At 43.0% G+C, this 14473-nt stretch overlaps 1 protein-coding gene and 1 pseudogene across 1 annotated transcript in view; both read right to left on the bottom strand.

Annotated features, from left to right (window-relative positions):
• Window positions 1-3661, bottom strand: part of LOC105072437 (uncharacterized) — a 75585-nt gene extending 71924 nt beyond the window's left edge. The window contains exon 1 of the mRNA XM_074373125.1: window positions 3535-3661. The gene's annotated coding sequence lies outside the window, so the exon portion shown is untranslated. The remainder of the gene's footprint in view (window positions 1-3534) is intronic.
• LOC141573302 (zinc finger protein 81-like) overlaps window positions 1-4323 on the bottom strand; it is a 63694-nt pseudogene extending 59371 nt beyond the window's left edge.
• Between the last annotated feature and the right edge of the window lie 10150 nt (window positions 4324-14473).

The following is a 14473-nucleotide window of genomic DNA, read 5'->3' as shown; positions in this document are numbered from 1 at the left end:
TTAGGAATCAGACAGAGATGCTCTACCACTTTCTAATTGAGTGTCTGTGGGCAAATTAAGTAACCTCATTGTGTCCAAACTTCCACTTACTGAAAGGAACCACCTCTGCAGTTTGGTTAAGAGGACTAATTAATATATATTTTAAAAAAGAAAAGAAAACTAACATAAAGTGTTGACTAAATGGTAGTTCTCACTAGCCTGCCAGAATCACAGAAACTTTAACCGGACCAGATACTGTGCCATCAGGAATGTGAGCACAATGAAATTTTTGTTAAAATCATGTTTTTTTTGAGGAGAGCTGAAAGTCAACAAATCCAACAGCTTGTTTTCCAGCTTGCTGTGCTCTGTACAGTCCTCAGCACCGATCCCCAGTGACCACTATGTCCCCAGCTCCACTGACAATGTGGGCTCCCAGTTCTCTGGTCTCTGGCCACACCTCCTCCTCCTCTTCTGTAGCTTGCCCACTAAGGACACCTCAAGTCAGACATTCCTTCGGCTCAGCTCACACATTTTTTTCTCAACATGTCCCTTCTCAAGACTTCAATTAGGATCTCTATGGGGACGACCTCACAATCTCTCAGTCACATTAAGAAAATGTTTCAAACTGAGCTTATCCAACATAGATACTTACCTTAATTAGGTGATGAAACATACAGCTTCAGCTTCTTTCATATCATTTTTTCCTTTTTTCCCAAGTCCTATATATCACCAATCCTCAGCTTCCTCTTCCTTTGCCCACCTCTTAAAACTACTTGCTTGCCAAGGTTCCTTCTTCAGTCTTTCTATTCTGTCTCATTGATTCTTAACCTCTCTGGGATAATGAACACTTTGAAAATGTACTGAATGCTACGGATTCTTTACTAAAAAGATAAACACACAGAATATATGCACGCAATTTCAGCTAACCAATTACTCAAATAAGAATCTGTGTTCATCCACACCAGACTACAAATTACACAAATTTTCATCTCCAGATTCTAGGTCTCTCTTATTTTCAGGATGCCTTCTGGATATAGCCTACATAGCCTACCAGCATCATAAATTCAACAAGTCCAAACCAGAACTCACTATTTCTGCATAACAAACCTCCTCTGCCTACAGTACTTCTCCTCTAATGGCACCACCATGCCCCCAAGCTAGAAGCCTTGGAATTAACAACCTTCCCCATACTACATCACCAGGTCCTGTCTCAGAATCTCTCCCAAATCCAAATCTCACCTCTTCAGCCTCTTACTCTGTAAGATCTCATCATCCTTTGCTTCATCCCATACCTGCCATGATGGAAAGTCCACCACTCCTCTGAGAAGAGACCGTTACTGACTCTTAACATCTCCATCTTCCATGCCACTACATCACTTCACCTCTAGAAGGTCACGTAGCCTGATTCCCCATCTCAGTTTTCTACCATCATTTACACCAGTGTTGATCTAGATTCTCCCAAAATTTCAAAACTGATCATGTGCCTGCCTCTTCTCAAAAACTCTGATGCTTCTCCATTGCACAAATATAAAGTCAAACTCCCTTCTGCCTACAGAGTCTTCCACAATTTGCCACCTAAGTCCTTTTCCAGGATTGGATTCCACAGCTCAGATTGTCACTTGCATCTATTGTCTTCGTATCAAAACCACACCCACTCAGAAAGGCTCAATTCAAACTCCACTCTTTATATCCTCTACAGAACGATTAGGAAATGATTTTGCACAGGAAAGGCAAAATTCCCAAAGGACAGATTCAGAAAATGAAAAGATTCTTTTTCTTCCTTGAAATCTTTTAAGTCCTTCTGGAAACATTAAGCTTTTAAAAAATCAGTGAGTCAAGTATTATTAATATTTCAATCAAGAAATCAGGAAGATAAAATAAAAAAACATAAAAATCAAATTTCTTCTCTATAGCACAGGGAACTATATTCAATATCTTATAGTAACCTTTAATGAAAAAGAATATAAAACGAAAGATATGTACATGTATATATATGTACGACTGAAACATTATGATGTATACTAGAAAATAACTCACTGTAACTGACTGTCTCAATTCAAAAAATTTTAAATAAATAAATGAGTAAATATATCATTTATTCAAATATTATTATTTCAATCAAGAAATCCTTTATAAACCCAGCATTCTTAACCAACATTTACTAAATACTAATAAAGCACAAAATAGATTAAACTTATATTAAATATCAACCTGAAGATTAAAAGTTACCATCTGGACCAGGATTCTAATATTCCAGTATTTGAACTTGGATCTTAAGAAAGGAAAAAAAAATTACACTAAGAGGACTTGACATTTCACCTAATAGAGATGTAAGTCACATTAAGTGGACAACTGTGATAGAAAGTTACCCAATCTAAATCATCTTCAGACTAGGAAAAATTCTTATCAGATTAAAAAAAAAATCTTTCAACTGACATGTTATGAACATAAGGACTTTCTTCAGTACACAGTTAAGCATTAATTTCTTCTAAGGGCCCAAGGACGTGATGGGCAATTCCCACTAGCACCACGGAAGGTGCTGAACTGAATCCATCCATGGAAAATGCAGGTGAGGTGGGCTGTGGGTTCTGGCTGGCAGAAGTCCCACAGAGACCGAATGAATTACCCGAGATTCTGTGGAAAAAGTCAAGAGAGCGAGAGGGAGTCGGGAGCCAACTCCAGGTGCCTCTCAAATGCTCCCACATTTATTGTGTACAATCAAAGGAAAAATCATTAACAGTAGTGTGACAGAATGCAGGAATTTAGGGAAAGACAGGATGGGATAGAGATTGGAGAAGTCACAATGAGTACAAAGGCTTAGTTTATCTTTAGGGAAGTCATGGGGAGAGGGGAACAAGATACATTCTTTAGGTATGTTAATTACAAAGCAGACTACCAGACCAGCCAGTTCCTTGTTTTGGGGATAACAGATTATCTAACAGCAGGCACGCCCAGGGTTTATAGCTGAGGGCCTGAGGCATTGCTTTGCAATGAGCAGAGTGCTATCTAAAACCTCAACTAGGCAAGTAAGGCATTGTCTCTGCTTTCTATGGCAAGGAGACAGGAGTGCGGGTGCACAAGCGCCTTCTTGCAAAGCAGTTATTAAGCACATTTGTTCTTCTTAAAGGTGACAGGCGGCTGGGCTCTTTTACAACTTGTTAACCCAATCATGGCTCCCACAGAGGGCAAACAAGATGGTGATTTCAGGATTGTACACACAGGCCACTGTGAACTCAACCTGGGGGGGAGTCCTGGGTGCCCAGGTCCTGGTCTCCACCCCACCCCTGGCGCCACTACCTACCGCCTGAATGCCACTCCCCCACTCCCCATGATCAAAGAGGGCCAGCTGGGAAGCACCCCAAGCAACACCCCAGCCCAGAGGCCCAGCACCGCCCAAGACGCCTGCGCAAGAACGACGGGGCAGCCTGGCTGGGGTCCCGGCCCGGCTCAGGGCTGGGGCTGTGGTCAGGGGCCCACACCGCAGCTGCGTGTGCTGAGGCCAGGCGGGGGACCACTCGGGCGGGCGCAGCCGGCACGCAGGGAGCGGACACTCACCACACGACGACGTGGGAGCCCTCCCCGATGTAAAAGATTGCTGGAGCGCGGCTTCACAGCGAATACCTGCCCGCGGACCATCTCGGGGCTGTGCCCCCGGCCACCGCCGCCACCGCCACCGCCGCCAGGTTGGCTGCCGAGGCGCCGCCGCCGCCGCCTCCGCCGCTGCCGTCGCTGCGCTGGGAACGAAGATCCGCGGCCTCCACTCTGCCCATGCGGCGCCTCCTGGAGGGACTGCTCCGCCGCCGTCGCCGCCGGGAGCAAGGCGGGCGCCGCTCTGGAGATCCGCAGAGCCGCCATTGGCTCAACCAACTGCCGCCTGCCTTCCTGAGGAACTGACTGTTGGGCGAGCGGAGGGAGGGGCACGGCCAGGGAGGGCGCCTGGACGGGGCTGGGAAGCACGTGCGCAGATTGGCTCCCGTGTCCTGAGGGCGGGGCTGCGCGCTTGAGATGGAGACACGTGTGTATAAGGGTCCACCCAGATTTGAGAGAGTAGTAGTGGGTCTACATTAAAGGTCAGTAACCAAGGCAATTCAGACCCTTTTAGTTTCTTCCTAAAGATTTTAAAATAAATATTTTAGTGAAGTAATATGGAACTAGTGTAAAAGGAAAAAGCATCATATGTATAGATCAATAAATTTTGACAAAATGAACATACTTATAAAGGCACCACCCATATCAAGAAATAGACCACTTTCAACACCCCTAAATCCACTTCATGCCCCTTCTAAGTCATAATTCCTTTTCCCCAAAGTAATCACTGCCCCGAAGGTCTACCAAAATAGATGTTTTGTCTTTTTTTAAAAAATAAACTTTATATATATATATAAAAACCTAGAGTATTATTTTGTGTTGCTTTTTTCCCCCTCATTATTATGTTTGTAAATGTACCCATATCACTGCCTGTAGCAATCATTGTTCTCATTGCTCTATGGTGCCCCATTGCATGCCTTTTATTAAAGTTGGTTCATTTGACTGTCGACATTTGTTGACATCTGTTTACAGTATTAGGTTGTCATGCATCTTAATAATTCTCTCTTTTTTATCAATTAGTAGCATACCATTTTATGGAGATATCATGATTTGCTTATCCATTTACCTGTTGATGGACTCTTGAGCTGTTTCCAATGTGGGGCTATTATAAATAAGGCTGCTATAAATATTCAAGTACATGTGTGTTGGATATGTTTCATTTCTCTTGGGTAAATTTCTGGGAGTAGAATTGGTGGGACAGATAGGTATCTGTTGAACTTTTTAAGGATTTCCAAACTGTTTTCCCGACTGCTTGTACCATTTTAAATTCCTGCCAGCAGCATATGCAAGTTCTAGTTGCTCTACATCTTCATTTACACTGGGTGTGGATGGTTTCTGAATTTTAGCCATTCTAGTCCATGTGTGGTAGTATCTTATTGTGATTTTTATTTTCACTTCCCTAATGATGAAGGTTTTGAGCCATTTTTCATTTGCTTATTTGCCATTCATATAGCTTCTTTAGTACAATCTTTATTTTTCTTGGATTGTTTGTCTTACTGAGTTGTAAGTGTTCTTTATACAGACTAGTTACAAATCTTTGGTTGGATGTGTATGATGTGCAGGTATTTTTATTTCTTCCTTAATTTTTCATTTTTGAAAAATTGTTGTTGCTGTCACGTGAAAGTAAAAGTTATGTTTATGTAGACAAATTCCAGCAATTTGTATACGGTCGGAATTCACTTGCTAATTCAATTAGTGCTTCTATACATTCTTTTTGCTGTTTTAATTTACCACATGTCATCTGTGAAGTATGATAATCAAGTTTTTCTAGCCTTTATATCTGTTTAAAATGTATTTTATTGCACTGGGTAAAAATCTCTGGAATAATGTTGAATAGAAGCAATGGTATTTGGCATCATTTGCTCATATTTTCAATATTTCATCTTTAAGTATGATATTTTACATATTTTTGTAGACTATTCTGTATCATAGTAAGGAAGATTTCTTCTTTTCCTAGCCTAATAAGATACTTATGATGCGTATGTTAAATTTTGTCTAATGATTTTTCTGTATATATTGAGATAATCATATGACCACAACTGGGTATGGCAGCATTGTGAGGATGATGGAACAGTCCCATATCTTGATTGTTTGTGTGACTATATTATTTGAGAAAACTGTATATTATAAATGGTGAATTTTACTGTAAATAATTATATCTTAATAAAAAAAATCAGTGCAAGAGCTGCCTTAAGGTCCACCACGACCATTTTTCAAATTTTTTTGTAAAAATCTATCCATGTTTACCCTAAGTTTTCTCAAACTACACAAGCCTGTGAGACTAATGGCATCACACTGTCGGAAACAATCACTGACATTTCACTGGTTCTCACTATGAGCTTCTTGCCTTACAACATAGCCCCCAGCAAAGCCCCTAGGGGCCACTTCGGTGGGGTACTTTGTGCCCTTAAACAGTGAGAACTTCATAGTAGATTTATTAGATTTAGCAAAAACAAACTAAAGACAGGATTGTAAGTTAAATTTTAACTTAAGATAAACTACAAATAATTTTTTAGAGGCATATTTTATTGTGCTTCGCCTGGCAGTCTTATTTCATGATGGAATAGCAATGGTCAGTAGTAAGGCTGAGAGTGGTCTGTCTTCTGGGTCACCTTTGGATATGGGACACCCTCAGATATAAGGGAACAGACTGTGGGAGCCCATGATTGGGTTAACAAATTGTGTAACAGATTCCAGCCATTTATCTCCTTAAAGAAAATGTGTTTAGTAACTGCCTTGAGGTTTTAGCAATGACCCAGGCCCTGATGATAAACACTGGGCATGCCTGCTGTTAGTCTTCTGTCCCCAAAACAGCCTTGGGCTGGAATGGTATAAAGCTGCAGACACACAGGTGAGAAGGCTGGTTAGCCAATGACTGGTAAGATTCCCTGAGGGGGCAACCTAAGACAGGCACAACCACCTGATTCCAAGAAAAATCTTATTAAGCAGCTGATTCTCATACGTTCTGCCCTGATAAGCTGAAAGACTAAACACATCTATGATTTACCAGAAAAGGTCTTCTGACCTTGAGCCAAACACTGACAATAAACAAAGCCTTTGTATGCATTGTGATCCCACTCTATCCTTCCCTAAATTCCTGCATTCCTCCTTTGACTGTATTCAGTAAATATGATAGATTTGAGAGGCTCATGGAGTTGGCTCCCGACTCCTTCTCACTCTCTTGAATTTTCCACAGAATATAGGGTAATTCATTCTGTCTTAGTGGGACTTCTGCTGGCCAGAACCCACAACTGGTGATGAACCCACACAGAATATGGTGCCTCAGTGTTGTGGAGAGTTTTAAGTAAGGCAGATTATTGTATACCATCCCATCATCCTGTCTCCTGGCACAAAGCATGGTGATCCTGTGAGCCCCACTGGAGTGAGATCTACCTGACTTTCTTCATAATCATCCACCCTCCCACCCACACCCTCACTCCCTCCCATGAGAATGCTTTGCTGTCAGTTGTATTGGCCCTCTGCTGAAGTTTCTCCCTTTTAGGTGGGGCCTGCTCAATCAAATATACCCATACACATCTGAATATAGGTAAGGATCCCACTGGAAACCTCACATATCCAGATTCATACAGACATGGTTTAAAAGACAGCCAGCCTGCTCCTTAATTGTATTGATTTTTTTATGATTGGCCCCTCTGTGAAGTCTGTAAAATAGATTGCAACAGATGTCAATACTGGAAGAAGGTTAACTCTGGAAAGAGCATCGCAGCCAAAGCCATTCAACATTGGCTGTCTTTTTGTAGGATGATTTCCGGTGGCTCAGCCTGCCAACCATGGTGAAAGCTGAGGACATGAAAAGGGGCTCTCAGTGAGGGCTTAGCAAACTGAAACCAAATGCAAGCTGAGCTTTAAACATAGGAAGGGTGTCAGGCCTCTCCACAGGTGGGAGACTAGAATCTACCTGCATTTATCATCCTTATGCCTTGATTTTGCTGTTGTTTTCTACTGGTTCAACTTGACACGTGGAACATCCTCCTTCCCAGGTCCCTGAACTCAAAAACCATCTGAGACGAGTTGTGTTCATCTAAAAGTCTAATGCATTTCACTCACAGAGGTACTGTTCTTTACATGGACCACTGATTACAGCTGACAGTGTCTTAGAGAACTGTGGCCAATGGTATTTTCCATGCCCAAGTTTCAGATGCTTTCTGTGACTAAGTAGTTTCTTGGGACACTGTCACCAATGCCCCAGCCCCATCACTGCCCCAAGTTGAATCCACAGATCTCTTTTTCTAATCTTTCCACACCCAAGGAATTGCGCTCTTGGATCCTTGCACCCCAGACTTCAAAACCTAAAGTTATTAATTTTTTTTTCAGTACTTAGAATATGCTTATCCTCTAATTTATTCCTCACCATTCTGCAAGGAGGTAAATATTATCTGCTTTTTTATAATAGGTGTTTGGAGCTCAAAGAGGTTAAGCAGCTTGTTCAATATCAGTGGTTGTCAGAGTTGGGACTTAAATCTTGGTTCTGGGGCTTCAGACTCTTTGATCCAAACAGATCAAAAAGTAGGAATGAGCACCTGCTTGACATCAATAGTGTTTTAAATACATTTGAGCCAATATTTTAAGATTCAGAGAAGTCAGAGAGCTCTGGATTCCCACTTTCCTTTCAAAAATATCTAGTGAACAGGCTTGTATTTCTGCTCATGAACAATCAACTGTAGCTAAATAGGAACTGCCCTTTTTAGTCCAGAATGTAGGCTGCAGCCTGTCTCAGTGCCCATCTCTCCTCAGAGTCTTCCTGGCACTGACATCAAGTGTGAGCTACCATTTATTATCATGCTCAGGCTGTTGTTTCTCTTGTAGGAAAGAAATATTTCTTTGCATCTCTGACTCAGTTGAAATCAGGAAAATGACAATGCAGATGGAGAACAACTCTGGAATCCAGAAAAACAGACTGAGCTATTTCTTTTAGTAGGTGGAGTCTAGTTTAATGTGTTTAACATGAAAACAAAGGGAATCTGTCCCCAAAATGTGCCCAATTACCTTCTCCTGTCTCAGGAAGCTGTCTGGCTCCTGCAAGCATCTAAGCACGTGGTCTTCACATCACCCCAGGCTGGCTCCTGAGCAAGTGCAAGGCATTCATAATGGCTAATGGGTCTCTAGGTCTTCTGACTCTTTCCACATCAGCCAGCTACAGATTAGCTTTTACACATATTACACCCTTGCCCACAATCATCAATGGCTCCCCATTGTTCTCAGGATAAAGGCAAAACTCTTTAACATGGGATTAAATATTAAAGGCCAACACTTTCCCTCATTAGACTTCTGCTGGCCATAAAGCTCTCAAATTTAGCTGTAGTCTCATTCAGTTCAGTTCAGTTCAATTCAATTCAGCTCAACTCAACTCAAAGCATATATAGGGCACTGCATACTTTCTGCATGTGAGGCAATATGCTTGGCCCAATGAGACGGAAAGAAAAGAATAGAATTATTTTCAGAGTGGTTGAACACTGCAAATGCAGATAAATCTCAAATTTACAGATCTCAAGTGAAAAGGGAAGCCATGATCATTAAAAAGAGGTGACTTTAGGGCTCTGAAGAGGAAGATATCACTTTTAGTTGGCTTGGAAATCTATCCTTGCAAACTTCTGCTATCCCCTTAGCTGACCAATTATTTTATAGCTCCTCAATACCTTGTATAGCTTCCCCACCACCCAGTAGCTGTGCTGATCCTCCTGTCTGAGGATTCCTTTCACACAGCCTTTTGCCTTTCCATCCTTACCCTGGTCTGCCCACTTCATTAGCTTTCCCTGGTTCCCTCAGCCCACAGTGTACCCTCCAAGTTCCTCACATGACAGTGAAGACCACATCCTGTCTTGGATTTTGAATTGCTACCCAGCAGTTTGTACAGAATCTCTTCTTCAATCTTCATATAGGCTAGTAAACACATTATACTTCCCCCCCCTCTCTAATACTGAAAACAGACTATGACTTCAATAAAGATATGCTGGCTTATTAATTATGCTCACAACAAATTTGTTATAGACACAAACTACTTCAATATTGATTGCGACAGCATTTTCCTCCCAGGGTTCTCTCTTGGGTCAAACAGATATAACAACCCATCATGCTGTTCTTCTAAAAATAAACCTCTAAACCTTGGTAACCACATATGGCATGCAGCCTTCCTGGGTCTCCTAGGTCCTGGTTCTTTTCTCTGCTTGGATAATCAGATTGCTGCAGGTGCAGAATTACAGCCATTCCTGTGACTTATTCTGTCTAAGTGCCACAATTCATTTTGCTGGTGATAAGACACTAGATGCTTAGTTTCCTTCCTTTATTCTTCCTTCCTTGCCCAAGGCTGCAAGTGAATTTTAAAATTTTAAACCAATTTGAATGTGAATGTTACATGATCTTGTGCATTACAGACATGAGATGGCAGTATCTATGCAAAGCAACACAAAGCATTAGGTCAAGATAATCTACTTTCTTACAAAGGTCCTTCATTTATAGCTGTCACCATAGGAATTTCTCCTATGAGGACCGATGTATGCTACAAAGCAAAGGATGCTGTCTTCACAGAAGATGATCCCACAGTATTTTAAATGGAAGAATATGAGGAAATAAAAATGTAGATAACCGTCCTCCCCCAAAGCCATTACAGGCTGGAAGGTGGGCTAATCCCGTGGAAGGGAAGTCACAAGTGCAATGAGCTGTGATGGAGGTCCAGGAGGTAGATTCAGGCCCTCAGCAGAGCCATTAAACCAAATCTACAAGGTCCAGGAGGAACTTGACACTTGCCAGGTTTTAGAATTAATTAAACCATAGTTGAGGGGAGTGGGTATAGCTCAGTGGTGGAGTGCATGCTTAGCATGCATTAGGTCCTGGGTTCAGTCCCTAGTACTTTCATTTATATATATATAAGTCTCAGAGCTGGAGGATGTCTCTGTTTCCCCATTTATAACATAATAAAGTTGGACAGAATGTTCTTTGAACCCAGGGATGAAAAGAAACTTGATTAAGGTCAGTGTGGCACAGACAGCAAGGCTCACGTAAAGTTTCATTGGCTCCCCTGCATTCTGTGGCCCCTTTGCAGTTAGGGGAACCTCGTGACCACCTCTGGCCAATGAAATGTTAGTTTTCATCATTTCCAGGTTGAGGCAGCAAAGAGCCTTGTACAGTTCTCTAGCCTCTCTCTCTCTTCATTCTTCATTCCAGATAGGGCAGCACATAGTGGCAGAGCCCCTGAGTACTGTTACTGCGCAGGGACATTCATACATCTTCTGACCTGTGTGTGTGGCACTCTGGGATGGTTGCTGAGACCCCCCCCAACCCTGAGCTGCCTCAGAAGATCTGACAGTACTTCCCTGATAATTTGCCCTGAGGGGTCAAGAAAGTGGAGAAGAAAAAGATCCCAGTCAGAAGGAAGAACATTTAAATGTTCAGAGGCACCAAAAAGCAAGGGTGTGTGGTTTCTCAGGAGAGAGAGGCAAAGCTCTGATAATAAGAAACCAAAGAGTTTGGATTTTATCTTTCAGGCCAAGGACAGCCAATGATGGATTTTAGGGGAAGTTATCCTGGGACATCCATCAGGATCTTGTTGCAAGAATCCAATGTGTGATGATAGGACCTAAGCAAAAATGGAAACTGAGGATGCAGAGAAGCAAGGCTATCCAGTTCCATTCTATGGTCATTATTAAGGGGACTTTGGGCTACTCTGTTGTATCAGAGAAATTGCTCCCTTGGAGAACAGCCAAAAGGATTGACAGCAGTCTCTGGCTTTCCCTTCGTGAAAGTAAAGAGTATTTCTTTCTGGTCCCAGGTACCACAAATGAACATCCCAGAAATCATGGGCATCTTTCCCACATTCTTCACCCCGGACATGGGGACTCTTGCAGGGATGGCCTGGAAATAATAAAGCTTAAGAAATTCTGCAAAAATAATCAAACATGCTGTCTCCTGGTGCAATGTCCTTCTCATTAACTTATTGTGGAGGCTCATTTATCCAGTGTAAAACTGTAATTAAAAATAATCTTTTCTTGGAGAAGTGGGGAGGGAAGAGGGTTCAGAATTGAGGAGCAAATAACTGGGCTGATTACCACAGTCAGAACACGATGAGAGCAATTCACCTCCCTCTCCCTTTCTGTGCAGTCCTCCTAAATGAGGAAGCTGAGGTTTTAGGCAGTGAGCAATGTTCCTTCAAATGTGGTTATCACATTATGGCTTTCCAATTCCTGTGCCCACCCGTGGTCTCATTTACTTTTCACATCCTGTCTGTGAGGCTGTTGGTAACCCCCTTTTCACAGAAGAGGACACTATAGCCCAGGACATATGGAGGGGCACCCAAGACTTGCTCAGGATGCTGGGGCACTGCTCCCCTTAATCTCAGCCTAGATCCCTTACTGCTTCTTCAAGCTGGTAACCAAAGCTCAATGGTGTCACTTCCAGGTGGGTATGGGCGGGGGTCCTGGGGTCCTGCTCCAAGGTGGACAAGTGTAGGGGCAGAATCACAACCAAATGCATGTAGAAAAACTTGAACAGTGAGTTGGGGAGACCTAGTTAGAATCCAGCCTCTACCATCTACCAGTTACGTGGAATGTGATAATCAGTGAAGATTTCTGGGACTCAGTTCCCTCATCAGTAAAATGGGTTATAACAGTTCTTGTTCATTCAGCAAATGTTGATCGAGCAGTGAGAGTTTGCTCTAGGTGCTGGGAATGTAGTGGTGAATAACACAACCCCCCCCCTTATGGAGATTATATTCTAGGGTATTGGGTGTGGAAGGCAGGAAAGAGCTATCTCATAGTTTTGTCTGTTTATTTGTGACAAATGAGACACCTTGGCACATGGTAGATGCTAAGGAAATACTCATGCCTCCTGCCTGCAACTTCTCCTCCATAGGATAGCTCCAGAGGATGTCTATGAACTAGGGGAGTGTCTTTTAGTTTCCAGCTTACTCATCCCCTCCCTTGTGGTTCTATGCCTCCTCCCCAGAGCCTGTGTCTAATTCTTGTGAGTACTCAAGCCCTTCTAAAGAGGGGCTGGACATGGGGATAACATCAGCCCACTCCTAGGGACCTTACCTGTTAACAGGGACTCTAGTGAAGAAATGTCCCACATGCCTAAAGGAATAAATCTGGAACCTCAATTTTCAGGCTGCATGTCAGGCTCTGGGCATCCAGTTTGGATCTCCCTGCCTCCCCTGCAAATCACACCATGAAGGTGGAAATCTGGGGCTTAAGGCAGGTCCTCCATCATAATCACAAAAAACCCTGTATGAAACCCCAGGACAGACTGTGATTTTCCAGCTGAGATTCTGGACATCCATCAGGGAGAGGAGAGAAAGAACCTGAGGACCTTGAGCTGATTCCACGCTCTCTGCCCCAGCTGCTTCAACCCTAACAGTGGTGATTTTGTAGACCAGAGTTCCAGAAGGATTCTAGTGGGGTGTTCAGCCCTAGGTCCCACCAGGCTTTCCCAGAATTTTGACTTTCCACTGGAGACCCAACCATTGCAGAAAGACAGTCATAAAGTCATAGAAGGCAGACAGGAATCACAGAATCCACAAGTCCAATTCTTTCCCCAACACTGGATTAATTGAGAGTTTCCAAAACCTTCCCCAAGGACATGGAAGTCCACAGTGGAGACAGGATTCTGCTGTCAGAGAGTGAAGGCTTTTAATTCCTCGTGGAGGAGCTCAGACTTGGGAATGAGCCCCTGGGAGAAGGCACAAAGTGCCAGGGATCTTGTCTTTTCCCCAAGGCCAGGGATGGATGAGAAAGACACAAAATAGGGAGCAAGGGAAAAGAGAGAGGAGAGGAGACTTGGGGTGCCCCAAAGACAGAGGCCACTCGCTTAGCACTTGTGTCCAGAAAGAAGACTTCTAGTGTCTATGGAATGAAATTGACTTCTGCAAATTTACCCCACACCACAGATTTACATTCAGTAAAGATTCATTTAGTACCCAGATGTGCCCAGAAAACAGCTGGACTCTGGAAGCTACAAAGATGTGGCAGACACCCACCCCTCCCTTGAGGAGTTCAGGTCTCCATAGAAGGACAACAGGAATTTGGGGACAAGCAAAAGTCCACTGGGGAGCTATCATTCTGTGAGATGCTCTCCAGCACCTAGGAAAACTGATTCAGCTGCTGTGAGGCTTAGTGAGTCCTTGCAAAGAGAAAAAGACCAGAGTAACCACACCTGAGTCCTTACCATGCATGCTCGTACTGGGGTGTCATAAAAACCCTACATGGAAGATATTATTATTGCTGTTACTACTGCCATTTCACAGAAGAGCAAAGTGAGGCTCAAGGGATTAGAAAACAGCCCAAGGTGGTCAAGTTATAGATGAAGGAAGAGGCATCAAACACAGATACACTGCTTCACAGGGGAGGAAACATATTTTCTGTGAGGAAGCCATTGTATATTGTGAAAGTGTTACAGAAATGACAGGCCAGCCAAGAAACAAGCACCACTCGGAGGGCTGGAGTACTCAGATTTATTACGCCAGCGGGCTCAGAGGGGCTTCTGCTCCGAAGCTCTGAGCACCTCCAAGATGTGCACATGAGGTTTTATAGGGTTAATTACAAGTATGGGGCTATTAGCCAATAAGGTTCAAACAACAAAAAGCAAGGAATCAGTACACTGGAGCTTATCAATTTGGAACAGATCACGTTACTGACACTTGTTGAGCTTGGATTTACTAGTTCGCTTGTTAGCCCAGTAAACTGACACTAAACTTCAGATTTATGAGTTAGCCCAGCAGAACTTAGATCAGTAAACTGACACTTATCACACTTAGATTTGTGACTTAGCTCATTAGCCCAGCTGGGCTTTTCCTTCACAAAAGATGTAAAGGTCAGAATGGCTTTGCTGAACCCCAATGATAAATACAGAGGCTTTGGTTTCCACTCCATAAGGGAAGGAGATTGACGTTAGAAGC

The sequence above is a fragment of the Camelus bactrianus genome, chromosome 11, assembly GCF_048773025.1.
Source record: "Camelus bactrianus isolate YW-2024 breed Bactrian camel chromosome 11, ASM4877302v1, whole genome shotgun sequence".
NCBI classification, from domain to species: domain Eukaryota; kingdom Metazoa; phylum Chordata; class Mammalia; order Artiodactyla; family Camelidae; genus Camelus; species Camelus bactrianus.
Note: the sequence above shows the minus strand (reverse complement) of the source record. Positions and strands in the feature narration are given on the sequence as shown.